Source organism: Cervus canadensis, chromosome 12, assembly GCF_019320065.1.
Source record: "Cervus canadensis isolate Bull #8, Minnesota chromosome 12, ASM1932006v1, whole genome shotgun sequence".
In the NCBI taxonomy this organism is placed as follows: domain Eukaryota; kingdom Metazoa; phylum Chordata; class Mammalia; order Artiodactyla; family Cervidae; genus Cervus; species Cervus canadensis.
In genome coordinates this window covers 8,102,506-8,129,173 of record NC_057397.1, presented here as the reverse complement: position 1 = coordinate 8,129,173, position 26,668 = coordinate 8,102,506, and the positions used below count along the sequence as shown (strand labels likewise).

The following is a 26,668-nucleotide window of genomic DNA, read 5'->3' as shown; positions in this document are numbered from 1 at the left end:
TGGCTGTGCCCTCACACCGCCTTCCTTGCTGCACGCATGTGGCGAGGGCAGGGGCCAGCTCTCCCGTGTCTTCTCACAAGGGCACTAGTCCCACGAGGAGGGCTCTACCCTGTGACTGTACGAGTTCTTTTCAATATTTATTTATCTGGGGGCTTCCCTCATGGCTCAGTAGTAAAGAATCCACCTGCCAATGCAGGAGACATGGGTTCAATTCCCGATCAGGGAAGATTCCATGTGCCACAGAGCAGCTACACCCATGCACCACAACTATTGAAACTGCCATCTAGAGCCCGGGGAGCCACAATTCCTGAGTCCACACGCTGCAACCACTGAAGCTCGTGTGCCCTAGAGCCTGCGCTCTGCAACAAGAGAAGCCCCTGCAATGAGAAGCCCGAGAACCTCAACTAGAGAGTAGCCCTGCTCGCCACAACTGGAGGAAAGCACTCACAGCAACAAAGACCCAACACAGCCAAAAATAAAATACTTATTTCTAAAAAAATTTATTTGGCTGCGCTGGGGCTTTGTTGCAGAGTAAGGGATCTTTAGTTGCAGCATGTGGGCTCTAGTTCTCTGCCCAGGGATGGAACCCCCTGCCCTGGGAGTGGGGAGTCCCAGCCACTGGACCACCAAGGAAGTCTCACTCCCCGTGACCCATCTTCAAATATCATCCCGCTGAGGGTAGGGCTTCAAGATGAATTTTGAAGGGACACAAACACGCGGTCCACAACACCTTACTTGGTGGTGGCTCCCGGATGAGGCCCGGCTGGTTAGGCTAGCACGGAGTGCTGGCAGAGTGGCCCTGCCCCTGGCCCTCACACACATGTGTGTGCACAGGTACACATGTACGCAGGCACACTCGCACATGCAGAGCGTTGGGCCCGTGCACACTGGGGGCCATGCTTTTCCTTAACTTTGCTCTCTGTCTAATCTCTCTGGAGTTCCGGATTGCAGAGGCGAGTGCGTTTATTTACTCTTGTGGAGACAGTCATGGAGAGCCCACTCTAGGTCACAGCCCGTGCTGCGCTCCATGGCTGCAGCACTGGTAAGGTGCTATCATCGCTATCAGTCCATCGCGGGCCATGCTTAGGGGCTCGGTCGCGTCCGACTCTGTGTGGCCCTAAGGACCATAGCCCGTCAGGCTCCTCTGTCCATGGGGTTTCCCAGGCAAGAACACTGGAGTGGCTTGCCATGCCCTCCTCCAGGGGATCTTCCTGGCCCAGGGATCGAACCTGTGTCTCTTAGGTCTCCTGCATTGGCAGGTGGGTTCTTTACCATTAGCGCCACCTGGGACTATCTCACAAATTTTGTACCCATCCTGTGGTGGATGGTCATCTGTGTTTTCCATTCCATCATGGGATCCTTAAGGATAGAGAGTACATCTTGCTGCCAGCTCTGGTCCTAGCACCTGGCATGGTACATGGCACATGGCGGGCACTCAGTAATTACTTGCTGAATGAATGAAAATAAAGAAGATTCAGTAAATACCAGCATTTAGGGAATAATTAAACAAACTTATTAAATCCTTAGGCTGTTCTTCTTACTGTATCGAGTTTCTGTTTTTTTGGCCATGGCACACGGCATGTGGGATCTTAGTTCCCTGACTGGCGAGCATAACTATGCCCCTTGCAGTGGAATTGTGGAGTCTTAACCACAGGATCTCCAGGGAAGTTCAAGTCTTTTTAAAGAAGCATTATTTGGAATTCCCTGGTGGCCCGGTGGTTAAGAATTCTTTTGTCAATGCAAGAGACAGGGGTTTGATCGCTGGTCTGGGAAGATCCCACATGCCGTGGGGCAACTAAGCCCATGCTCCCCGACTACTGGGCCTGAGCTTGGGAGCCCGTGTCCCACAGCAGGAGGAACCACCACAATGAGAAGCCCTTGGAAGGCAGCTGGAAATTAGCCCCTGCTCATCACAGCTGGAGAAAAGCCTGCACAGTGATGATGACCTATTCTGTGTTAATCGCTCAGTTGTGTACGACTCTTCGCGACCCCATGGACTGTAGCCCACCAGGCTCCTTGGTCCATAGAATTCTCCAGGCAAGAATACTGCAGTGGGTTGCCATTTCCTTCTCCAAAGACCTACTGTAGCCAAAATTAAATAAATAAATAGCATTACTGAATCCTCAAGATGACTTGTGAGTTGGGTATTGTCAGAAGTCTCATTTACAGATGAGGACTCTGACAGGTGAAATAAGGTGCCTGTGCAGCTGGCATACAGGACATGCAGCTGGAGTTGCTTCTGCCTCCATCCTCGGACCATAGGAGCCAAAACCCAACAGGGAAGGATAGACAGACAGTGATGAGCACCCTCAATGTGTCAGGGGCAACTTTGGGTTCTTACTACAAACACGCCAGATATTCTTATAAACTCTTCATTGAAGCATCACATGCACACTGAAGAGTTCACACATGATGAATGCGCAGCTGGAGAAAACTCCATAAACTGAATACATCCATGTAACCAGCACCCAGATCAGGAAACAGAACCTCATCAGCTCCCCAGATATTCCCTCTGTGTCCCAGCTCTGGCACTGCCCCCTCCAAGATTAACCACTATCCTGACTTTTACCACCATTTTTACATTTCTACTGATTTATCCACATAGAATTCTATAAGCTTTAGGGTCTGTGTTTTTATTTCCTTCTCAAAGTCATATGTAAGTGTGGCTCAGCGGTAAAGAATCTGCCTACCAATATAGGAGATTCGGGTTTGATCCCTGGGTTAGGAAGATCCCCTGGAGTAGGAAATGGCAACACACTCCCTTAAAATAAAAAAAAAGAAAAAAATATCATGTGTGAGAGTCACCCATATTGTTGTCTATGGTTACAGATTATTCATTGTCATTGCATTGTATGAATTTGTTGCAATTCATACATCCATTCTATGATTGATAGGCATTTGCATAATTTCCACTTTCTGTTTATTACAAACAGTGCTGCTATGCACAAAAACAGGATCACAGAAAGTATGCATCAAGGAGGTCACAGGTTTGACATAAAATCCAGTACTTCTAAACAGATTCCCAAGGTGGCTGCACCAATTTGCATCCCTATCAAGTAGGGTTATGAGAGTTCCAGTTGCTCCACTTCCCCACCAACACTTAATATTGTCAGATTTCTCCATATTTACTGCTCTGTAGGCTGTGTTGTACACTTTATTTCTCAGTCCTTTCAGCAACCCCATGAGAAGGATTTTGTGATCTCTACATTACAGATGAGGACACCCAGGCTCTGAGAGGTGAAGTAATTTCTCCAGTGCCACTTAAACCCTGGCACTGGCGCAGGGCTGTCTGACCTCAGCTCATTATATCATCCGTTTCTCTGTTTATCAAGCTGCCTCCTCCGACCTTGTCCCCAGGGGTTCCCAGAAATCCCATCCTAGGGACTATAGCCACTCTGCTTCTTGGGTGATAGCGGACTGGTGCCCCTGGCGTGGGTCGGGTTGCGAGTAGGAGGCCCCCTGGTCCGGGTCCTCCAGTTCTCCAGGGCTGGAAAGGCTGGAAAGGGCAGGGGGTGGGGAGCTGGGGGCACACTTAGCGTGGGAGGTGGGACTGGTATGGGGCAAAGGAGAAAGAAGGCCCAGGGCGAGGGAGGGAAAACCGAAGGAAGGGTTTTGCTGTCGCATCTGGCGGCGGAGCCCACCTCACCCGTCAGGCCGGGGGATGGAGGGAGAGTGGGATGGGAGGAGGCTGTCTGCGGAGGGACCAGGCTGGTGGCGGGACGCGAGGCTCTTAGGACCCTCTTACAGGAGGCGTTAGCGGAGAGGCAGGACCAGGGTGAACCCGGGAGGGGAGAGGGTGGCAGGTTCTCTCTCCTGCGGCTACCGTGGGGCACCTCCGCGGCCAGAGTCTGGGGTCACGGCTCCCGGTTAGGGTCTGCGCTCAAGTCTGGAGAAGCTGGGCTGGGGGCGAACTGCAGACCCTCGCCGGAGGCCAGAGGCGGGATGCGGCCGGGGCGGGGCCGGTCCGGGGGCTGGGCCGGTCCGGGGCGGGGCCTCGGTCCGGGGCGGGACGGGACGGTGGGTGGGGCACGCGGAGACCAATAGGCGCGCGTGGCTCGGGCCCCGCCCCGCCCCCCGCGGCGGCTGCTGCATAGTCATGAGCTCGGGCCGGCGCTGCGTCAGCGGAAGCGGCGCGCGGCGGCTGTTTCCGACCTGATAAAGCGGCGTTGTCCCCGCGCGCTGGCCGCATCCTCGCAAGCGCTCCGTTCGCGCCGGCGTCTCTCGCTGACTGACCGCCCGGCCGGCCAGCTGAGGAGCAGCCGCCGCCGGGCCCTGCCGCCGCCGCCGCCCCCGGAGCGCCGCGCCCCCGCCGTCCCCGCCCGGCCCGGCCCGGCCGCCCCGCCGCGCCGCCGCCCCGCGGCCCCGGCCGGAGGAGACAGGTGAGCGGTCGGCCCGCTGCCCTGACCCCGCCGCACCTGGGCGCCCGGCACCTGCCGCTGCCCACCCCCACTAGGCCCCCGCGCGGCCCCGGCCTCGAGCTCCGGGACCGGCTCCCGGCCCGCTCCGGCATCCCTTCCCCAGGGAGGAGGCCCCCCACGCCACGGCCGAGAGCCTGCTCCCGCCCGCACGGACGCTCCGGGCTTGGGCCCCTTCCCTTCTCCGCCCGGGGTGCACCTGCCCGGCCTCGTCTCCGTCCCCCGCCCCCAGCCTCCTGGAGCATCTCGGGCCCCTCCCCGCGGGGTACGCCTTCCCCTGGACCCTGCCCCGGCCGCAGTCCTCGGCATCCCCCACCCCCGTCTTCTCGGGTTACTCTACCCGCAGGCAGCCTGGCGCCTCGGCCCTCTCGGTCCCGACCCTGCCCCGCGCCCTCGGCCTGACGCCGCCAACTTCTGAGAGTTCAGCCTCTGTCCCCTCTGCCTGAAACCCTCCTGTCCCCGCACACGCCTGCCCTCAGCGGCCTCACAGGGCGGCCACACTCGGGGCTGCCCCTGTGTTTTGTCTCTCTTACCTGCACCGTCCTCTGGTCTGCCCCTTTGAAGACACCTCCAGTTCCGCAACCAAGCTGTGCCTGGGGAAGAGGGGCCAATGCCTCGGTGCACCCGGGTCCAGCAGCGCCTGCCCTGCAGAAGTCCCTGCACGTTTGTCTGCATCTCTGTACCGCTCTCCCTTTCCCTTGCCGGCTGGCCTCCCAGAGCTCTTGAACTTAACCCGTTCCTCCCCAGGGTGTGTTGCTCTTGACTGGGCTGCGGGGGAACACCTTCCAGAGGGCTTTTTCAGAGGAGGTATGTCAAAAAGGGAGGGGTGGTGGTTTGAAGAAAGCACAGCCTTCTGGTTAATCATTCATAGTGATTCTGGGGGGTGGGGATACACACTTGATCTTCTAGGGAGTGTGAGATTTTTTTTTTTCCTTTGGGAGTGGGGCCATTGAGCCATCCAACCCCATCGGTTACCTCAGCTGACTCCAGCCAAAAGGAGCCTGGTCGCTCCTGGTTTTGGGGGCATCTCCTAGCCTGAGGCCTGGGAAGGGAGGAGGGTTTAGGAGATGAGTGATTGAAGCCATTGTTGTGGGGTCAAATGATTGTCATAATTGAAGCCTGCTTCTTCTGGGAAAAGCTAAGTCAATCTTCCCAGCGTTCTGTGAGTGTGCTCTGCACTTCAGTGGTCCCCACTTCTCCCATCAGCAATGGACAGGTAGGGTAAGGGGGAGTCTTTCAGCTCTTCTATTTTGCGCCTGTAGTAGGAGAAAAAGGAAGACGATAAAAAGCTGGAGGATTGGTGTATTACCCTGATGTGGTGTATTAAATGACAGGGCATCCAAAAGAGTGACCCTAGCCATTTAAAAATGAGTACTTTCCTCAGTTTTCTGGTGGATCTGAATTATGTACTCAAAGAAACAGTAAGAGTTTATTGAGTGCTCAAGAGGTTTTGCAGAATCCACTTGAAGGTGAGGAGGGGCAGTGGCTGTGGCCTGGAGCTGTGTAGGCCCCAGGTGGGAAGATCCTTGTGGCTGCAGAATGCTGGGGCTTCTGGGGTGGCGGGGAGGGAGGAGTCAGTTGTCTTAAAAATCTGGAATTTCAGTCCCGATTGTTCAGGCTAATTGATAAATCATGAGCAGCAGCTGTAAAGGAAAGTAGGGGCTAGTTTGAGACACGTTTGAAATGCATATGAGGCCCTGAGTGGAGGGTGCGTGTGGCCTGGATGGTCCCCCCCCACCCCCCCGCCGGGAGGCTGCCCCAGGGCTCTGGGCCTGTGAGAGTGGGCCTGCTTCCCTGGCTGAGATGCGTGCTGCAGCCTCAGCCCGCGTTGCATCAGGAAAGCAGAACAGAGATTGGACTGGGCGATCTCCAAGGTGCCTGGCAGTTTTTTTAACATCCTGGGGCTCTTCCCTGCCCTCAGCTCTGCTTGCTGGAGGTCGGGCAGGGGCGGGAGGAGCCTGGCACCGGGACCCTGGCCTCTCGGAGAGCCGGAAGAGTCCGCCCTGCAGGTCTGCGGGGGAGGAGGGGCTGCGGCAACGGCCGCTTGCTCCCCCATCCCCAGTGGAGGAGAGCACACACAGGCATTTTCGCCGGCGTTCAGGCTGCTTGGTGTTGGATTGGTTTGATCCATGTTGTCAGAGGGACAGTGGGGAGGAGAGTGGACGGCCTCGCTGGGGTCGGGCTTTGCTGGCGTGTCCTGACCGCGGTGCCCATAGGTTCCTGCCCCTAGTCTGCACCCTCTTGGCCTCTCCTGCTCGTCCTGTGGGGCCCAGCAGCCCAGCCCTGTGTAGCCGGCAGGGGTGGTTCGTGACTAACAGCCTGTCGGCCTGGCATGGAGTGAGGGTGACTGGTGAGCACAGTAGGTGGCAGACAACCCCAAATTGCAGTGCCCTCCCCGGGAACACCCCTGGCAGAGCCCTGTCTGTAATTTGTGGAGCCAGAACACGCTGGAAGCCGAGTCCCCGCTGAGGACGGGCCAGGGTGCTGCTCCTCGCTCGCTTCCTCTGGTTTCCCAGATTTTCTTTTTTTTTGATCACAACATAATTCCACTGATGAAGAGACACTCAGTGAAACCCCATTAGGAGGGTTGTCTTCATCTCCAAGCCAGGAAACCTGAGAGATTTTAGCTCTGCAGAGTGGGAATCTGACCAGAGGGGGAAAGCCTCCCAGAGGAAGAGCGGCTGTAGAGAAAGGAGGTGGGAGAGGACCCCCGGGCAGGGGCGCCCAGGCCGAGGCCAGCCCCACCGCCCCTCCCCCACCCCTGCCCGCACAAGGTCCCCTTGTTTAGATTAGCTTATTTATCCCACCAAAATCAATGAACAAGGATCTTTTTAACGTGGAAGTTTCAAAATGTGCTTCGAGTGGCTTTTTTTTTTTTTTAAGAGTATGAAATGCTAACCCTTTGTGAAGTAAGGCACTTCCAGCTAACTAGGAGATTGTGGACATTTGAACGTGTGCGCAAAGGAAGCTTCCCTGCCTGCATTCAGACCAGCCTACACGGCCGTCATTTTCAACCCACTGCCACTTAGGTGGTGGTGACCCTGGAAACGTTCACTGGGGGCCTCGTAATGTTTGTGAAGCTGCTGCTTCGGCAAGTGACTTTCAGAGGAGGCATTTTAAGAAGATTAAGAGCCGCAGGCTTGCAGGGCGGCAGCATGATTCCTGCTGTTTTAGGGCACCGACAGTGTTCCCCTCACACCCGGGTCGGCAGCAGCACCGGGACACGGCCCGGACACTCAACACGGATGTGACGCCCAGAAGCGCGGGCGGTGGTTTGTCTGGGTCCTCTGTTGAGCTCGCTCATCTTGGGGGTAAGCTGCTGCTGCTAGAGATGGTGGGAAAGGAAACAGGTCCTCAGGGTTAGAGGGAAGGGCTCTGAGTTCTCATCTGCTAGTTCGGAACCTCAAGCGAAGACAGGTCGCCGGAGCCCATAGCTGGGCCTGCAGGGAGCCCCCAAACGAGGGTGTGTGCTCTGCCAGGCATTTTGCCCCCAGGTGCAGGGTTGAGCTGCTGGCTCTCCCAAAGTGGGATCCCCCCACAGCTAGAGGGTTTGCAGAGCCTTTTCAAGTTACTGAGCAAGGCTGCCTTGGCCTCACTCCCCCACTCTGCTGGCCCTGAGCCCAGGTGAGGGAGGCTTTGTTCCACCTGGGCCGTTGTTGTTTGCATCCTCCCAAACCTGTTGCAGGATTTCGCTGGCAGTGAGGGAAGCCGCATTCCTGAACCAGTGCCCGAGAGGCTCTTTATTGTGCTGCCTTCAAAAAGTACCTTCCAGCCTGGGATTCTGTGTCAGCTGGTTTGCAGTTTTTGGAGTTTCCTGGAGGGTCTCTCCTGGGGTTTCACCCTTGAATCCTGGAGCTCATTGAATTGGTTGGTGACCAAATTCTTCCCATTGGAAAGAAAGGAAGGTCTTAAGTGCAAAATCCATAGCAGACCCTTAGATAAAGAGGGATTGGAAGAGAGTGGATTCTGGTCCAGATGTCGTGGTTGACGAGATTTTACATACAGATCTTCCTGCACAGTTTTAGACAAACAACATTTTAATCACCATTTTAGGAAAATACATTTATCCGAAAGCAGAGGTGAATTTTGGTTTGGAAAGAGGAGTGTTTTTCCATCAGTTATTTTGGGGGGAGGGGTTTGGGGGATGAGCTTGGGATGTGGACGTGGGGGGTGGCGAGGGGGGCACCAGCTGAGGGGCTGGAAGGCAGCCCTCTCATCACTGTGATCACTTGTTAAGTTAGGGCTGCTTCAGAGTGACCGTCCCTTAAAGCAGAGGTCTTCAGACTTTCTTGCCCCTGTTCTGTGAAATAACAAAAACTATGGGCACATTTTTAAGTTGCCATCTTGAGTTTTTCATTTAAAATAACTAAACACTCTCATGATCTGATAGCTCACCCTCACCCTGTGTGAAAAGGAGCAAGCTGTTGTTAACAGTTTTAACACATGTGTCTTTTCTTCCTCCTCTTGTATGTCTGCCCCATCTTTCCTTGTGGAATTTTAATGTCATGCACTTTTATACTTGAAAGCCTTTTATTGATCATTCTTCACACTCCTCTGTCACCAGAGTATACCTAAACTGCAGTTTAAAACATTTCTGTGATCATGAAGCTGTGTTAATCCAGAGGAAATTTTTGAAAAGTATTTATTTATTTATGGCTGCATCTGCACACAGGCTCGGTGCTGTTTCTTTATGGTTGTGTTGAACATGCCCAGCAGTTGCGGCACACGGGCCCAGTTGCCTCACAGCATGTGGGATCTTAGTTCCCTGACTTGGGATTGAACTCACACCCCCCCACACACACACCAGGAGATGGATCCCCAACCGCCACGCAGGTCCCCCAGGAGAGATTTTTAGCACTGTAAATATCAGTACAAAATTGATCACAGAAGCAGAAATGTATTGTTGGTCTTGATAATTACCTGATAACTACACATAGGCAGAATGTGTCTTAAAGAGCTGGCTGGGTCCCTTTAAAGCGCCTCTATTAAAGAAATTATCCCCCTGTCCCTGATGCCAGCACCCCCACTCCCAACAGGGACTGAGGAAGGGAGAGTGTGAAGGTGACCTTGTTGGGGGGGGGGGGGCCTTAGACTTGACCCCTGTCACAGACAGGATAACGCCGAGGATCTGTGAACTCAGAGTCTCCCACGCCCGAGAACCCCGAAGGAGCTTGGCGTTTGCACGTTTGCTTGCAGCTGTAGAGTGCTGTTCTGTGGCTGGGCCGGGCCGGGGGATGGAGCGGCAGGCTGCTGTTAGATGGTGCCTTCTGTGCCCCTCTGCGTGTGCTGGGATATTTGACTGCATGTTTCCTAGATGGACTGTGTTAAAGGGCACAAGACGGTGCAGCTCATAAACGAGTGTGTTTTGGTTAGTGACAATGCATTTTTATTCGGTTGGATTAAAATGCAAGCCTATGGACTAGTGCTGTGAGTTAAAGAGGTTTTTGTTCCCGCTGCGGAATCCATCAGCCTACTCTGCAAGTCTCCCTTCTCGGGCCCAGTGAGAGTGTCGGCAGGGAGGAGAGTGTGCCGCTGCTGGTCTCCAGGGCAAGGGCCCCGGGGCTGGGGGTGCAGAGGGGCCCGGCAGGTTGGGGTTTGGGAAGCAGGGCCTCTCCCTAGGAAGCGGGTGGTGCTGGCGTCAGTTTCCAGACCTTCCTCAGAGCCACTAGAAGTCCGGGCTGGCCTTCTCCTAGGTAAGCCGGAGATGCCCTCGAAACGTGAACATGTACTGTGTTTAGCCTTTAAAACCCAGTTGATATTAGATATGACAGCAAGTTTAGTAATTCAGCAGATTGCTCTGCCTTCCCTCCCTGACCAGAACAGGCTTTGGCTGGAGGCTGTAGAACGTTGTGTTGCGGGCAGTCTGTGACATAGGGGAGGTTCCAAGTGACCAGGGGACCCCGCTGCTGGTGCTCATGCTGGGCATGAAGGCTGGCTGCTCTCCCAGCTCTGCGGACCCTGCTCATGTGGGTCAGCCTGCCGTCCTCCCGTCTCGTGTCCTCAGGTCCAGCCATTGGCAATCCGCTTAGGAATGCTTCACCTTGAACGTGGGCAACATGTGTCCTCGGACTGTGAGGCAGAGCCTTGGTTTCTAAAGATAAGGGAAGGTAGGCGCAAGGCCGCAGCCCCATCCGGGGGTCCTGGAGTGTGTCCCGGTGGTGAGGCGGTGGGCCAGGCCGTGCCGCCTCCCCCGCCCCATGGGGACCCCTGTGCCCAGATCCACGTTCACACCTTCTTGGCCTTTTGGACCCGGTACTAAAGGATTAGGGCCCCTGCCACAGGGGCTTAGAGAGAGGCCTGGGCTGCTCACGGGAAACCAGGGTGTCCAGGTGACCCCACACCTAGGGGTTTGGCATGCCCGTCCTGCTCGGGGAGCTGGGGTGCTGGCGTCACCGTTGGGGTCCTCACGTTACTTACAGTAAAAGCCGGCGGCTGGAAGCCTCGCCTTCACAGCCTGCACACCACCCTCTGCCAGAGGGAGCCGGGCCTTCCAGGGCATCCGGCGCTGCCCCCCCGCCCCCCTTCTGAGCACCCATCGCAGTCAGCTGTGACTCGGTGCAGGGCAGGGTTGTGGGGTTGAGGCCGGCATGTTCTTGGATTTGCCGGCATGGGGCTCAGCAAGCCTTGTGGGACAGGGCAGCTGAGAGAAGGCTCAGCGCTGTTTAAAACACATCGAGCTGGCTCATCCTCAAATTACTCAGACGTTGAAAGTGTTCTTAATTCTGAAGAGGGTTAATCGGGAGGGGCCCTGTGCCGCCTTCCGCAGCAGAGACACGATAGTGCCTGGTCGTGGTCCAGCCCCGGCCGGGTGGCCTTGACCCAGAAGCCGCCCACCACTCGGAGCTCCGGCCCCTGTGTTAGGACCTGGGGAGCATGATGTGGGCACTTAGGAGGCCCTGAGGGCTGGGTCCTCCTGGGAGGAGCACTCAGCTCCTCCTCTAACCATGCGGCCAGGGCTGTGCTATGTGTAACAGAGAGGAGAAGGGGGCACACACAGAGAGGTCAAGCAACTTATTCCAAGCCACACAGTAAGTGGCCAAGCCCGCGAGCTCAGCTTAGACCTCACCAATGAGGGTGCGGGGCCTGAGGTCTTGGGTCTCCTGCGTGGCCATGAGCCCTGGGGGTGCGGGGTGCGGGGTGCAGGGCGCCTCCACCCATATGAATATACGTGTTTCTGGAAGTCTGGGGAACATGACTTTGGCTCTCCTGTGCTGTGACAGTGTGTGGAAAACATCAGTACATTTTCACAGGGTGAAATGCTTGTCGCTCACCAAATGCAGGTGAGAGTGGGGACCGTTCTCCCAATGGGTGAACAGTGGTGGTGACACCGATGCTGTGAACAGAAGAGGAGGCAGGAGCGGCGTGGGGGCGGGTGGGCAGGCTGCCGCCAGCCGGGTCTCAGAGACAGCTGACTCTCAGTCCTCGGTTAGTCCCCGGCCGTAGGTGCCGCCTCTGCAGAGAGGCTGTGTGCGGATAAGAGCCCGTGGAAGGCGGCAGTTTGTGGTTGTAAAGGTCAGATAGGCCTTTGGTTCCGCCTTGAGCAGCAGGGAGCGCCCGGAGCCTGGAGCGCAGGCTGTGCTTTCTGGCTGGTTTCCACACGGTTTGGGGAAAGTTTACCAGTTTTAACGTGGATTTCCTCGTGGCCCCTTAGAACCTGTCCATCCGGGGATTATTCCTGCCCGCCCAGCTCAGCCTGGTCTTTGGAGCCCTCTAGCAGATGTGGTCTGGGGTCTCAGGCCTGCCCCGTGGCAGGCCGGCTCCATGAGAGAGGGCTGGAGGACTGCTCCTACCACCCCGCCAACCCCGCTGGCTGTTGGCGGAAGTCCTCTGTGCTCTTGACTTAAATGACATGGGCAGGGGCAGCTGTAAGACCACCAGGTGGATTGTCTGGGGGGGAACCCGGATCTTCAGTGAGGCCATCACGTGAGCTGAGCCTGGGGGGCTGTCAGTAGTCCTGATGCATGGGGGTCACTGGGTGGCACCCATGTGCCCAGGCACCGCCCATCCTCTCTGAGTGTTTGTGGGTGCTCACAGCCCCTGGGAGGGCCCCGGGCATCTTTATCAGGCGCCTGTGTGTGGGGACCGTGGGCAGGTTCTGTGCGAGGTGCCGCCTAGATTCCGAGGTAACTTCTGAATTTGCCAACCACCCTGCACAGGAGGGTGGTGTCCCCACTTTGTGGTTGAGGAAACAGGCCCAGAGAGCTTAAGGAGTCCATGTGGCGTTCTGTCTCCTAGCTGAGTGCCTCTGCTGGAAAGCTTACTAGGGACCGTGGGAAATGCAAAAGCAGTTCTCCTCTGTGCAGAGGTGAGAGCTGAAGAAGGGTACACAGACAAGGGCCGCAGTGCTGGCCAAGCGCTCCAGGTCGTTGTCACCTTCACCTGAGCCTGTTCAGGGAGGACTTCTTGGAAGTGGAGGCCCTCACAGCTGGCTTAGGAAGAAAAGGAGCCCGACTGTCCAGGCGGGAGGACGCCGCCGTGGCTGTGCATGGTGGAGGTGGGGTGGGCCTCCAGCTGAGCCCATCTTAATCAGGGACGACCCGCCCAGGTTGCCACAGAGACGTGCCGGGGGAGGAGGCCCCGCCAAGCCTGGACGGCGCGGCCTGGAGGGGCCAGGGGACAGGGCGTGATGTGCTGCTGGCCAGCGTGGCGTCCTTGGACTTCTCCGGTCCTCTCAGCCGCGGAGAGACGCGCTGTGCTGTGCCCACCGTGGCTGGGCCCATGGAGAGGAGCTGCCTTCAGCCGGTGTGCAGCGAGGCACCTGGACTGGGCATGGAGTGCCCGAGCCCCCTGCCCACCCAGCCGCTCTCCTGGCCTGGCTTCCCAGCTGCCCTCTTCAGGGTCCCTGCATGCTCCCACTGTGGTGGGCATCCCTTCCCCTCCCCTGCCCAGGCAGCTCGGGAGACCAGGCTCAAGTTGAGGCTGCTCGGTGGGTCCTGCCCTGTCCCCCGCGTCCTCCCCTGCGTCCCCGAGGGAAGGTGCTGCTCTTGACCTATCTCTCTGCCCTGGATCCCGTCACACGGCTGCAGGTCGGGGACTGGGCGGGGCTCCATCAGGCCCGGCCCTGGCTCAGAGCCCGGCCGCTTACACTCACAGCTTCTGATAACATTTCAACTTAAAACAGCCTTTGAGTGGCTAGCCTCATTTTTCACATGAGAAGTCCTTCTATTTAGGGACCGGCCATGGCTCCCCTAACTGAAAACCCCAAGCTCCCAGTTCAGCACAGCCCGGTGAGGGAGGGTCACGGGTGTGACCAGCTCATTCCCCGACTGGCTGACATGAGGGGGCACGGTGGTGTCCCGGGTTACCCTTATCATCCTGAGGCTCCAGGAGGGCTGGGGCTGTGTGCTCATGGGCTTAGGGAGTTAAAGTCCTCCGTTTGGTGGGGGGTTTTCACATCTGAGAACAGCTCAACACCTTGGGAGATGTGATCAGGTACTGTTCCCCGGGCTCTTCAGAGAGGAGCTGGAGCAGAGGCTGTGGGGGGTGCTGTCCGGGAAGGCCCCTGGGTCCGGCTGGGCCAGCCCCACTGGATGGGGTGTGGGTCATCACCGCATGCCACGGCTGTCCGCATGACGGACGTTCTCACCGGGGGCACTAGTGCTGATGCGTGCCTTCACTGGAGAAGCCCCCCTGGGGCTCCATGGGTCCTGACTGGGGCCGGCAGGGCCCCTGTGTCCTGCCCACCTGTCAGGCAGAGCCTGCCCCCCATCCCCCAGCTGCCCCCGGAGATAGGTCCTTCACAACTGGCTCCCAAGGGAGCTTCCCACATGCTGGGCCCAGGCTGGCAAGGGCGGTGACGGTGGGCAAAGGCAGGCAGGTAATGGTAGCTTTGTAGTGGGTGTTTGGGACCTTTGTCCAGTGACCCCCGACCGGACTGCTCACCTGTGTTTCTCAAGGGCGGATGCAGGCTGTGCCTTTTGGCCTGGTGGAATGCCTCACCGTGGTAGGGTGCAGGGGAGGCCCAAGGTGCTGGCCCATGGGCCCAGGGTCCTCCTGGTCAGAGTTTGACCTAGCTGAGTCTTATTTTTACCACAGTCTGGTCTTAAGCCCAAAACCAGGATTTTTTCAACCTTTTTTTCAAACCATTCTTTTTCTTTTTCTTTTTTTTTTTGCACATTTCCACCCCAGGAAGATCTTGTCTGGATTCACATTCTTTTTTTTTTTTTTTTTTTTTATTGCAAGTCTTTGACGCATGCAATATTCCTTTCCCAGCATAACTGCCCTCTCCTGACACCCCTGGAAGTTAAGCCCCAAGGGAACACACGAGGCCGGCTGCCGTGGCACCTTTGCAGTTCCATCTCATACTCTGTAGAGTGAGCACCATGTGTTTTTTCCGTCTTGTAGATACGATACCAGTAGGTGAGTTGTTCTCTTACGTTAAACAGGGTTTGCACGTTCGGTTTACGTGGAGTTGCCGTTAGGCTCCGTTTTCCTCACGCCTGGGAGCCCAGAGCCCGGTTCTGATGTCTCAGGGACACTCCGGGTCCTGAGGGCATGCGGACGACCCGGATTTGCCTACACTTCCTGCTTACCGTCTTGCTTCCGAGAGTCAGTTTCAAGGCTGATGGGTTTTGTCTTGATGTGATGATCAGTTGACCAAGCATTTCAGAGTCCCTCCTTCATACTCGTGTGGGAGTCGCAGGGCTTGCCAGCTTCGATGCCCTGGGTGATGGCAGGTGGGTGGTCTGGCTGCATCCGGCTCATCCTGCTGGTGGTGGGGAGCAGGTGGCACCCACAGGCAGAGCCAGGGGAGTTAGGTCCATATGGGGGGCAGGCGGGGCTCAGGGACACAGCAGTGGGGGTGACAGCCCACCCAGGGCCTGGCCGCCACTGAGAGCCTTCCACTCATGGGCCCGGGGCACCGGGAGGAGCAGTGAGGGGGCCACGTGAGGCAAAGAGTCTGTTGGAGATGGGGTGGCCTTCCACGGAGGGGCCTGGTCAAGTGTGGGCGCCTGCCTGTGGGACCACTTTCCTGCCGCCTGCTGTCTGAGTGGGAGCTGACAGCTGTGGGTTTACGGTGGCTTGGGTTCTGGGCCGCGTCCTGAGCAGCCCAGGTCGAGTGGGGTTGGGGCTTCAGGCCCCTCGTGCACAGGCCACATCCTCCTTCCCCAGGGCTGCAGGCGGGCTCCGTTCCTTATCTGCAGGGCAGCCTTGGAACAACTTGAGGGCAGTTTGAGCCCCATGATACGTGTGTGCCGGGGCTGATGCGTGTTCTCTGGGGTGATGCATGTGTGCCGGGGCTGATGCGTGTGCTCTGGGCTGGTGTGTGTGTGTGCCGGGGCTGATGCGTGTGCTCTGGGCTGATGCGTGTGTGCCGGGGCTGATGCGTGTGCTCTGGGCTGATGCATGTGTGCCGGGGCTGATGCGTGTGCCGGGGCTGATGCGTGTGCTCTGGGCTGATGTGTGTGTGCCGGGGCTAATGCGTGTGCTCTGGGCTGATGCTTGTGTGCCCCGGGGCTGATGCGTGTGCTCTGGGCTGGTGTGTGTGCCCCGGGGCTGATGCGTGTGCTCTGGGCTGGTGTGTGTGTCCCGGGGCTGATGGCGTGTGCTCTGGGCTGGTGTGTGTGTGCCGGGGCTGATGCGTGTGCTCTGGGCTGGTGTGTGTGTGCGTGTGCCGGGGCTGATGCGTGTGCCGGGGCTGATGCGTGTGCTCTGGGCTGATGCGTGTGTGCCGGGGCTGATGCGTGTGCTCTGGGCTGATGTGTGTGCTCTGGGGTGATGCATGTGTGCCAGGGCTGATGCGTGTGCGCTGGCGGTGCGGTGAGAGGCTGGATGAGGGAAGAAAACCTGGCCTGGGTCGGCTCTGAACTGGGGGTGCAGCGCCTGGCAGACGGCCTGGAGCCGGGTGTGGAAGGAAGAGCCAGACCATGTCTGAGGGAGACTGCGATGCCCAGACTCCTCGTTTGAAGTCGGTGTACAGATCAGATTAGAGTGTTATCTGGAGTACGGCTTGTGTTTGGTTATGAAACGTGAGACCCGTGTTTTGCTGACCTGTTTTTTTCTCACTCATCCCTCCCCAGCTCTGTCTGTCCTGGGTTATTTTTCTAAATGAATGAGCTAATACAACATACAGAAGGTTCAAAACAAGCTCATTATCACCCTGGTGAGCCAAGTAAATAACATTTACTCAGGACTCCTCTATAGACGTCAGGGCTCGCCAGGCTGACTTTATTGCATTTGACAGAATGACGGTTGTTTTACTCACAGTGGTTTGTACTTTTGTCTGTTCGTTTAGGATCAGCTCCAGGAAGTGTGGTTTGATCTTTCTGCTGTCACCATGTTTGTTTCATAAAACCCCCAGCTCCACAACAATCAGGGGTGCCCTTGTTGGTTTCTGTTTCATCTGCCTTTTTTGTTTGTTTGCGTCTAAATTGCTCAACTACATTCTAAAGGAAATTACAAAAGGAGGGACTGACCTTAAATGGCTATGAGAAGATGATGTAACGGCCACATCACGGCAACAGTGCCCCTGACCGGCTGAGTGACCGTGTGTGCGCCCTGCTCCCTGTCCCCCAGCCAGGGTGGCTCTCTACCCAGTCGGGCCATGGATCCTCTGAGACTGCTGAAAGGTATGGACTTCCTTCTCACAAAAATGTGGAGACACCGTCTTAGGTGTGCGTTACGGGGTACTTAGGGCTCTCCTGGCACCCCTAGGGTGTGGGCCAAAAGTCCCTGTCTGGAGACAGGTCACGGACCCACCAGGTGGGCTCCCTGCTCCGTCTCCTGGAGCGTCTAGCTCTGGCCTTGGCTGGAGACCAGCCCCCAGGTGATGGCTGGTGGTTTTCTAGCTGCCGTGATGGGCAAGAGCAGCGACTGCCCAGCAGACTCAGGCGTCCATCCCGGGCCCTGGAGAGCCTGGAAGCTGTGGGCACAGCCCCTGCCGGGGATGCTGTCGTGCCTGTGACGTTAGGATGCTCCAGTTCACTTTGTGGGGAATGTAGGGTAGTTAAAATTAGCAGCGAGAGCCTCCGAGAGTCAAGGTTGTCCAAGAGCGTTGAGCAGTGTCACATTGAGGTCAGGCTCGGGGTGGCGGGTGGAATTCCCAGCCAAGCCGCAGTGGAAGCATCAGGCCTTCAGCTGCAGCTCGCAGGGGCCCTGGTGTCAGCTCTGAGAGGGTCTTAAGAGGGGCACCGGGTTAGATTTCTGACTGTGCCGCCCCTGATGTGGTGACCCCAGAGCCAGATGTGTCACAGCCTGGGGAGTGGGCCCCCTGCACCTGCAGGCTCCCCGTGCATGGATCCTGAGGGCAGCTGCATTGTGCAGTTTCATAGTATAAAGGACTCGAGGCCCTCTGGGGAGTCCTGGGCAGAACAGTACACTCTGTCTTTTGTGTGTGTGTATTAAACAATGTGTGTAACATTGTTTATCTAACTGCATAGTATAACATACTATAGCACACATAATCACACGTATGTAATGTGTATGACAGTCTACTACTATCGTAACATGTATTTTATTTCAAGTTCCTTGAGGGGGTGTCCCGGGTTCTAGTTGCCCCACCAGCTCCTTTTCATTGATGACATGAGGGACACGGTGTTTCTTAGGACCGTGACATAGGGTCTGAAGCTACAGTGCCAGGCATCCACTGGGCCTGCTTGGCTGGCTCCTGATTCAGAGGAGTGGGGGGCGGCCTCCTCCGCTGAGTCTTGTTTGCTTCACAGAACAGGAGGGCCTGGGGTGTTCTCCAGCCTTCCCCATGGGCCTCCTCCAGACCCCCTCTACAGAGGGACCCCGCTGGTCTCTGGCAGGCGGCCACTTAGTTCCTCTCGAGACAGGCCATGTGATCCTTTCCAGCCCATCTCCTCTCAGCTGGGAAAACCTGGAGTCCCCCATGCTTATAGCACCACCTCTTCATACTCTTCAGATGAAGAACACACAGCCGTCCCTGATAATTCTCAGCAATCTGTTACCCCGTCTGCAGCCCTAAAGATTAGAATCCCGTCCTCACAGGAAGCCGCAAGTCAAATCACGTCTTTGTGACTTTATGCTCCACTCTCATGCTTGTCTGCCCTGTGTGAAAGGTGAAATAGAGGTTGTTTTGAACTAAAGACTTTTGATCTGGCCAGGTTTCCATTTCCGCCTGGAAAGGAACCAGTCTGGCCCCTGCTTGGCCCTCACCTCCCACCCACCCACCCCTTGAGCCACAGGTCTCCGCGACCGCTTGACCCCTGAGTTTGGGGGAGGGTTCCCACGAAAAAGCAAGACCAGAACAGGGCTCTGGCCTCTCCCCTCCAGTTCCCGCTGGTTTTCCCAGCCCAGCAGCGACACTGTTGACAGGCTCACGACAGCGCTGGGACGCAGCATCGCTGGCTGGGCTGCTCTTTGTCCCCATGAGGGCCCAGCAGTCACCATCCTGCAGCTTCTGGGCAAGCAACCTAGTGCCTCAGTTTTCCCATCTGCAAACTGGGGCTAAGAACGTCGTTCACCGCATTGGACTGTTGCAAGGATAGAGCAAGCTCGCGCACACAAAGCTCTGTGGACAGTAGTTGGCACCTAGGAGGTCCGCTCAGAGTTTCAGCTGCCATGACGCACCCACATGAAGCATGAGAATGCAACACCAGGGAGAGGCTTGGCGGCTCCCGGGAGGGACGGATGCGCTCCAGTGGGAGATGGGACCTCCCGGGCCCATGCACGCCCGGGTTGGGGGCGGGAGCGCGTGCCCTTGTGCGGCTGGGCAGGAAGCTGGCGGGGGCCGGCAGCTGGGCTGGCCCGGCACGTTGGGCCGTGCGTCCTGGCCAGGGCCATGGAGTCGGGCGACGTGTGAGCAGAAGTGTGTGCAGGTGGATGTGTCGCTGTCCACTGTGTCCCCTGCGCTGGGCCACGAGCATGGGGTCGGGTCTGTGAGCACAGGAGAGGGTGGGGCAGCGTGGGACCGAGGGCCTCATCCCACCTGGGGCCCTGTGGGCAGCAGCCAGCTGGTGCCCAGAGGCACCCGGGCTGCTGCCAGCCTGACTCCCAGGCCCAGCGTGCGCCCGCCACAGCCCTCAGGGAGGGTGGTGTGGTAAGCCGCACAGTGAGCCTTTTATGGTCTGAAGTTTTTTCTCCCTTCTTTTTTTTTGGGGGGCCACAAGCGCCCGGCATGTGGGTTCCCTGACCAGGCGTTGAACCCATGCCCCCCACAGTGGAAGCGCTGGGGAAGTTCCCCAAAGTGTTTTCTTGACAGACTTAACCAGATGCCCCAAAGAATAACTTCTTTAACCAAATACATAATTTTCCTATTTGTAGTTAACTGCCTTTAATTGGCTGTTGTGCCAGCCTGGCCATCCTGCCACTCCCAAGGATGCTCCGTGCTCCCTGGGAGACACGGGGAGTGCAGGCGCACCACGAAGGGTGCTCCAGGGGGCCAGCCCTGGGGGGCTCAGTGGGCTTCGGAGGAGGGCGGGTGGTCCCGGGGGCGGTGCGCAGCCTGCTCTCCTGGCCCTGCGGGATGCCGGCTCCCTTGTGCAAACACCGCCGTACCTCCAGGTGACCTCACCTATCAGCCGTCAGGGCAGCTGAGTCATGACGCTGTAAATTATATCCGCCAGGGCAGGTTTGTAGCTGCGGTTATGTCTTCTCCCTGTTAAAATTAGTGTCGAGGAGAGAGTGAGGTGGTGTGCGGAGTTTCTCGCCCGTCACTTACAGGCTTCCCACGGGCCCTGCAGGCCTTTGTCCTTCAATGGTGGTGCCCTCTGAGCGGGATCAGAGCTGGTGGCCGTGGGGGAGGAGGGACAGTGCCCGCAGCCTGGAGAGAGGCAGCGGCTGGTCAGGTCGGGCAGCGGCCCTGGTTCCCCGTCTGCCCTGTGCCTCTGGGCTGTTTTCAGTGTCCAGGGACGGACGCTGACCCCACGAGGGGCACCTCACCCCCGGCAGCTGGCCAGGATGGTGCTTTCGCAGGGCCGGCCGCACCCAGGTGTGAGCGGTCTGTGAAGGGCAGTTGCTTCTGTTTGCTGGGGGCAGGTGTGCACGGGGGGAAGACAGCGGTGTCGCAGGAGGGCTGCTGCTAAGGGGACAGCAGGGTCTCCTGGGCCTGCTCCCGCGGGGACAGTGGGCAGGAACTGGGTCCGCTGCAGATTCGTGCCGTCACTGCCTTGCGCCCGATGGGGAAACGCTCGCTTGGGAACGGTGACTTACTCTGCTTATGTTTGCCTTATTCTGGAAAGGCTTTAAGCTGGTTTAGGAGTCTGTAAAGGTGCAGTAAGGTATCTTTGCAGCCTGCATGCTTATGTGTCCTGCTGTGGTCTGTTTCCAGTGAGCGCCTGTGGAGGCTGCCCCCTCCCCAGCCTAGGAGCTCCCCGGGGGTGCAGAGGGGCGTTTGCCACTAGCCTCTGTGGGTCCTCCTTGTCTGTGCCCAAGCCCCGTCTTTCTGGCCCAGAGTTGAAAGCCAGAGGGACCATGAGCTCAGACTCCCCTCTCCCAGGGCCTCCCAAAGGGCCGGAGCCGAGCTGGGCTCCCTTGTGCCTTTGAGGCAGTGTTCCTTCAGGAGAAGCCCAGAAAGACGGCCCCCTAGGTCTCCCCACCCACCTTCCCCCATGTGACACCCCCACCGCCGGACCCGCTGCCTCTTCAGGCTGACATGCGGCCTCAGGTGTGTCCTGATACGCTGTGGACACCCAGCTTGTGGACTGACGTCAGGGGCTGAAAAGCCCCCTCACTGGTTCTAGAAGCGTTGCTCAAACTCAAGATGGAGCGTCTTCAGAGACTGTTTGGGGAAGACTGAAATCTCACGCTTGCACACATCCTGGGCTCCACCGCGTGGGCCTCAGGAAGTGTGTACAAGCCCGTGCGTTCAGGACTCTGCTTCCTCAGCGTCTGTGCCCGCCCCTGCCCACTCCCCTCCCCTTCGCCTGTCGGCCTTGTGTTGGGGTGTGCGCGTCCTGGGGCGCACTGTCTGAGCGTGGGCACAGAGGGTGCCGAGGGGATGCAGAGTGGCAGGATGGAACGGGGGCTGGCGGCTCGGTGGGGCTCACACCCTGGGAGCAAGTCCTCGGAAGCCGGTCCTTGTGCATGACAATGGGACACGGGTCTGGGCCGCACCACGGGCCCGTCGCCCTGGACAGGCAGGCGGTGATGCTGTACTGAGGGGTGGACGGACATGGGAATGGCCTGCGCTGCAGCCCTGGCAGGGCCGGCCATGCGTGAGGCTGTGGCTCTGAGCTCAGAGTGACAGGTGGGTCCCTGACCTAGGAAGACCCATTGAGATGTTGGGTTTTGGGCACGGTCCCAGCGGCCGCTGTTGTGGAAGCCTTCAGGCCGAGGACCCGGGGTGGGGAAGGTGGGGACCCGTGGTCCCTTCTTCGCTGGACCTCCAGGGATGGTGAGCTCGCGCTTGGAGGGAGCCTCCTGGGGTGGGGGACGCCCGCTGTGGAGCCAGGCTGACGCTGAGCCCCAGTTACAGCCGCGTTTCTGGTTCTGCCCCTCGGGGCACCTGCTCCCTGCAGTCGTCCTGGCTGGGGGTCAGCGCATGGAAGGGACACACTGGGTGGCCGGAGCTGAAAGAGCGCTGACTCCTTCCCCTGTGAGGCCCCTGGGGACAGAGACGAGCCCTGGGCCTGGGCGGGGGCTGCGCCCAGGGGGACCCGCCAGAGGGAGCGAGGAGCTTCCTGCGTCTCGGCGTCTTCGCAGGACTTGGACGAGCAGAGGCCAACTTGGCGCTGGATTGCGCTTTTATCCCCCAGGAGAGAAACCAAATAAACAGAATAGAGTTACTTCGGGCCCCTGGCCAAACGAGACATATTTTGGATCTGGTGACCTTTTTCTTTGGGTCATTGTTCACTGGAGAAGGTTTTGACCATATTCCATTTCAGAATAGGAAGAACAGCTTATTTTTCAGAGTGGCAAATAAGGAAAAGAATGAAAGTATCTCGGAGTCTCTGTTTCCAGAGGCTCCCCCGGGAGGAACATTTTTATAGACACCACACATCCTCGCCAGCCCTGGCCAACTTTCCGTCCCAGCGTGCCAGGGTGTGCCGTGAGCCGGCCGGCGCCTGCCCATGTCCCTGCGGCCCGCCAGCCGCATCAGGGCCCCACGCTGGGCGCCCAGCTCTCCTGGGATCTTCGAACCTCAGCATTTTCATGACTGCCCTGCAGAAAGTCAGTGTCGTCACTGAGTCCCAGGGTGAAGCAAGCACTTGTGGCCATAGTCAAAGCCAGGGATGGCGGCGTGACATCAGCCCTCATCGAGGTCACAGGAGACGCCCCACCACCGCCATCCTCAGCCTTGGTACCTGGCTCAGGTGCAGGCCGCACGTGCGTGACCATACAGCAGGGGCGCTGCCTTGCATGGACACGCGTGTGCTGGGCGCCAACCGTCAAGTGCCGTGGCCTTTCCTCCTGGCTGCCCTGACCTCACGCTGCTGCCGGGGCTGTAACTGAGTGCAAATCCCTGTCTGCCTGGCCGCCTCTCTCTGCCTTTGAGCCTCGGAGAGGCTGTCGGGGAGGATCCCTGTGGCTGTGCACTGAGGGGATGAAGCCCACTTGGCCGGGGCTGCGAGATTGCCCTGAGTGCCTCGGCAGACTGGGAGCTGGTGTCGACCTGGCATTTCTGGGGAACCCGAGGCCTTCTTGGTGTCCTCGTTTGTCTCTCCTGCCGCCCGCCTCTCCCATGTGTCCCGGGGGGCGCTGGTCCCAGGATGCTGCGCGGGAAGCCCGAGGGGGCCCACAACCTAGGGCTGGCAGGAGATGGGGTGCCCTAGACATCAGCCTGCTCGGAGGGGGCCACTGCTCACTTCTCGAGGGGGTAAGCACTCAGTGCCCCCAGCTTTTCTCAGCACAGAGACTCATGGTGTCCTTGGGGGTCCTGGGCTTGGCTCCCCACCCCCACGAGGCTCTGCATACAGCTCAGGACATTGGAGGGTCGTTTGGTGGTGAGGTTTTGGGGTTTGGATGTAGCAAACTGTAAAATAACAGAGCTCGGGTGACTTATCGATGATGCCGGGTACCGGCTGCCTGGTGCTGGGTCCATGTGGAGCCAGCTCACACTGCCGGGGCCGCCCTGCCGGGCTGGGCGAGGCCATCTGGACTGGGGTGGAGGCTGCTCATCCCCACCTCATCCAGCTTGTGCTGCTTGCAGGGAACCCCGGGGCCTGAGGAGGCGCGGAGACTAGCGCTGGCCCCAGAGCTGTGGCCGCGTGTTCGGGCTGCAGCCACAGACAGGCGAGCACGCGGGTCAGGCGCAGAGCCCTCCTGCGGGGTGGTGCACGCCTGGGTGTCCCTGTGAGGGGCCAGGGGAAGGGACAGGGTGGGCACGGTGCAGGGGGGGAGCCCCTACCCTGTGGCAGCCACGGCTAAGACCTCCAGCCCCGTTGCCTGCGGCTCCTGGTAGGCGGGCAGCATGGACACAGGCTCCCTCGTGGTCTTGGCCAGGTCCGTCCCCTCCAGGCACCTGGAAGTGGGGGTGTGAGGGTCAGAGGGAGTCCCTTGCCCAGCTGGCAAGTTGCCCGCCCCGCTCTCCTGTTTTCTGAGCCTGCCCCTCCTCGAGGGTCATCCCAGGGTCGTCCTAGCGGCAGGCAGGTACCTGACCAGGTACCGTGCAGGGGAGGTTGTGGTCAGCCGCTCTGTGCCTGCCTTTATAGAGAGAGGCTGCGCTTGGTTCTGGTAACCGAGTAGAATCCTTAAATTTATGCTTTTGTAATAACTTTATCACTTTTAGTGACAACCCTGGGTCAAAACCCTCATAAAGCCAACAGTGTCGTAATCATTAGAGTGCCCTCTTGTCTTTCTGGGCCATCTACGCCCAGAGAAGAGCCTGCCCAGTAGCTCAGATTCTCAGGGAGCTGGTTCCCGGTGTTGGGTGGTTGGGGTCCTTAGGACTGAGTGTCTGCCCGGCGCCTCCCCTGGCACACACGTGGCGGGGGGTTTCCAGAACTGTCCTCACGGCCCAGAGGCCTGTGTTGCTGCGGTGTGACCGCCTCTCCAGGTGGGGTCCGTGGGCGGAGGCTGCTCACGTGCTTCAGGCGGCACCCACGTCTGCGCTCCGTTTCCCACCTTGAGGTCAGAAGCTCAGCTGCTTCCAGGGGGTTTGGGCCCGCGGGATGCTGACCCCCTCTTCCATGCAGAGGCTGCCCTGCTCTATCTCGGAAGCATGGCGTCACAGGAGCCAAGATGTCGGGGTGCAGGTCTGGGGGACCCTGGCTGAGTCTCCTTCCCCACCAGGTTCGGGGAGCCCTTCTCCTTGAGCCGCCCGCTTGCCGGCGAGGCTCTCGTCTCCCCTCGTGGGCCCCTTGTCCCCTGGGCGGCAGCTGCTGCTGTGACTTGGCGTCCTGTCCCTGCTGAGCGGCACGCTGACAGACTAGACGTGAAGCTGCCCCAGGTGAAGTCAGGGTGAGGAGCAGTCTGGAGCTGGTCATGGGCCTGGCCCTCGGGATGCTGACCCACGGGGTCCCTGGGTGTTGCCCTCATGGCCCACCCTCCCCCTGCTGCCTGCATCTGGTCACCAGGAGACTCACCTGTCTGTCAGGAAATTAAGTTTAAATCAGATTTGAGAAGTAACGCTCCTTGTTCACGTTTATCTCAACCATCATCTTAAAATCTCCTTTTAATTGACTCTGTTTTCCAGTTCCTTCTGTCTGCTGGGTGGTTTGCGTGAGCGCCTGGCGCTTGCCCCTGATCACCAGTGGCCCAGGATGGGCTGCAGGGGTCCCGGGGCCTGGGGACCCAGGGTGAGGCGACTTGCTCCCCTCCAGCTGCTGCTGTCTCTTCTTCTTTTCCTTTGTAAAACTGCTTCTTTGGCAGCTTTCACTTCTCATGTAGGCAAGTCCCAAGCTAATATTTATCCTGTGAAGTATCTTAAAAATGCTGGAGGGCAAGTTATTTGCAGAGAGCTTTATCAGTCTTTGAAAGAGAGTCATTGTTAGGTTGATAAACTGAGGCACTGCTTACAATAGCCAGATTGTGTTTGAACTTGCAACCTTTAATGCAACAGTTAGTTTTTGTTAACAGATGGAATCCTGTTGGCTGTTCTGGTAAAGAGGTCTTTATCCTTGTGTTTTTTGTTTGTCGCTGGCATGCACTGGGAGAGGGGAGACCTGGCGCCGAGAGCTGGTTTTGTAATACATTCAGGTGTTACTCGTTCTATGATTGGCAGGCTTTTCAGGAACGCGGACTTTGTACATGGAGCCCTCGGTTTTTATGAATCGTCCCTTTAAAAGTGGAGCTGCTGCCTTTCAGAGGGAAGCTGGCCTCACCATGCAGTCTTCAAAGACTCAGCAGTGTGCAGGAAAGAAAAAATGATAGAAGTAACAAGAATGTGCAGAAAGTGGTATTGCTTATGGGTGGTCAGGAGGTTTAAGATCTAAAGGAAAGCACTCTGACAATGTACTAAAGAACTTTCCTGAGGCTGTTACTTTCGGTGGAAGGAGTGGCTTCCTGGGTCTTCTCTGGAGCCCGCTTTGCTACACAGCAGCCCCTCTCGACTCTGAGCATCCAGGTAGGAGGTGGGGATGTCCTCTGGGGCTGGGAGGGTGTCTGGGGCCTTAGCACCAAGCACCCTCAAATTCTTGCCCCTGCCTGCTGCCTGGAGGTCCAGGGTGGAGGTGAGTCCTGCGGCTTCTGTTCAGGGACAGAGGTGGGGACTCGTGTGGCTCTGATGAGAGGCAGGTCCAGAAGCAAGTTAAGCCTTAGTGACCAGGGGCTGGGAGCCCAGGGTGGGTACGGGTCCAGGCCGGTGGGGGCAGAGGGGCCTTAGGCGGGCTGTGCTTGGGCCGGAGGCTGGGACGTGGGGACGTGTGCCGGGACGGGTTCTCCTTGGAGGGGCCCGAGGGCAGGTGCCTGGTGGGCGGTGCCTCTGCCCTGGAGAGACCTCAGTCGGGACCAGGCACTTCCTCCTGGGTCAGCTGACTCTCTCCGGCTGCTGACTCGCTGTTCCTCCCTGGCCTCAGCGTTTCCCTCTCTGTCCCTCCTTCTGACTCAGCCTGCGCTGCGCACGGCGCTGCCTGTGGCCTGAGCGGGGCCGAGAGCCCATCTTCCTGCTCTCCTCACTGCGGCCACACAGGTGCACACCCTGTCCACGCCCCAGTGTCCCTGGGGCTGCAGAATCCGTGTTTAAAAGGTTGATGGTTGACTGAATTGTTTGGGGGATGCACTGAGTTTCTGCAGGGGAAAAAAATTCCATTTCTGGCCATCGTGACTCTCCAGGTCATTTTCTAGGTATGCCTCCCACCGCTGTCATCTCCAGAACTTTTTCTTCTCCCCCAACAGAAACTCTGTACCCCTTACATTTATTTATTTGTTTCGGAAGAATTCCAACTTTTTCATTTTTGTCCTTTTATACAAAA

General features: G+C 58.1%; 1 protein-coding gene across 2 annotated transcripts in view; it reads left to right on the top strand.

The window, feature by feature from the left end:
• The first annotated feature begins 4,323 nt into the window (after nt 1–4,323).
• Nucleotides 4,324–26,668, top strand: part of SLC45A4 (solute carrier family 45 member 4) — a 65,922-nt gene continuing 43,577 nt past the window's right edge. For both annotated transcript variants that reach the window (XM_043483346.1, XM_043483348.1), the window contains exons 1-2: nt 4,324–4,379; nt 5,163–5,222. The gene's annotated coding sequence lies outside the window, so the exon portion shown is untranslated. The remainder of the gene's footprint in view (nt 4,380–5,162; nt 5,223–26,668) is intronic.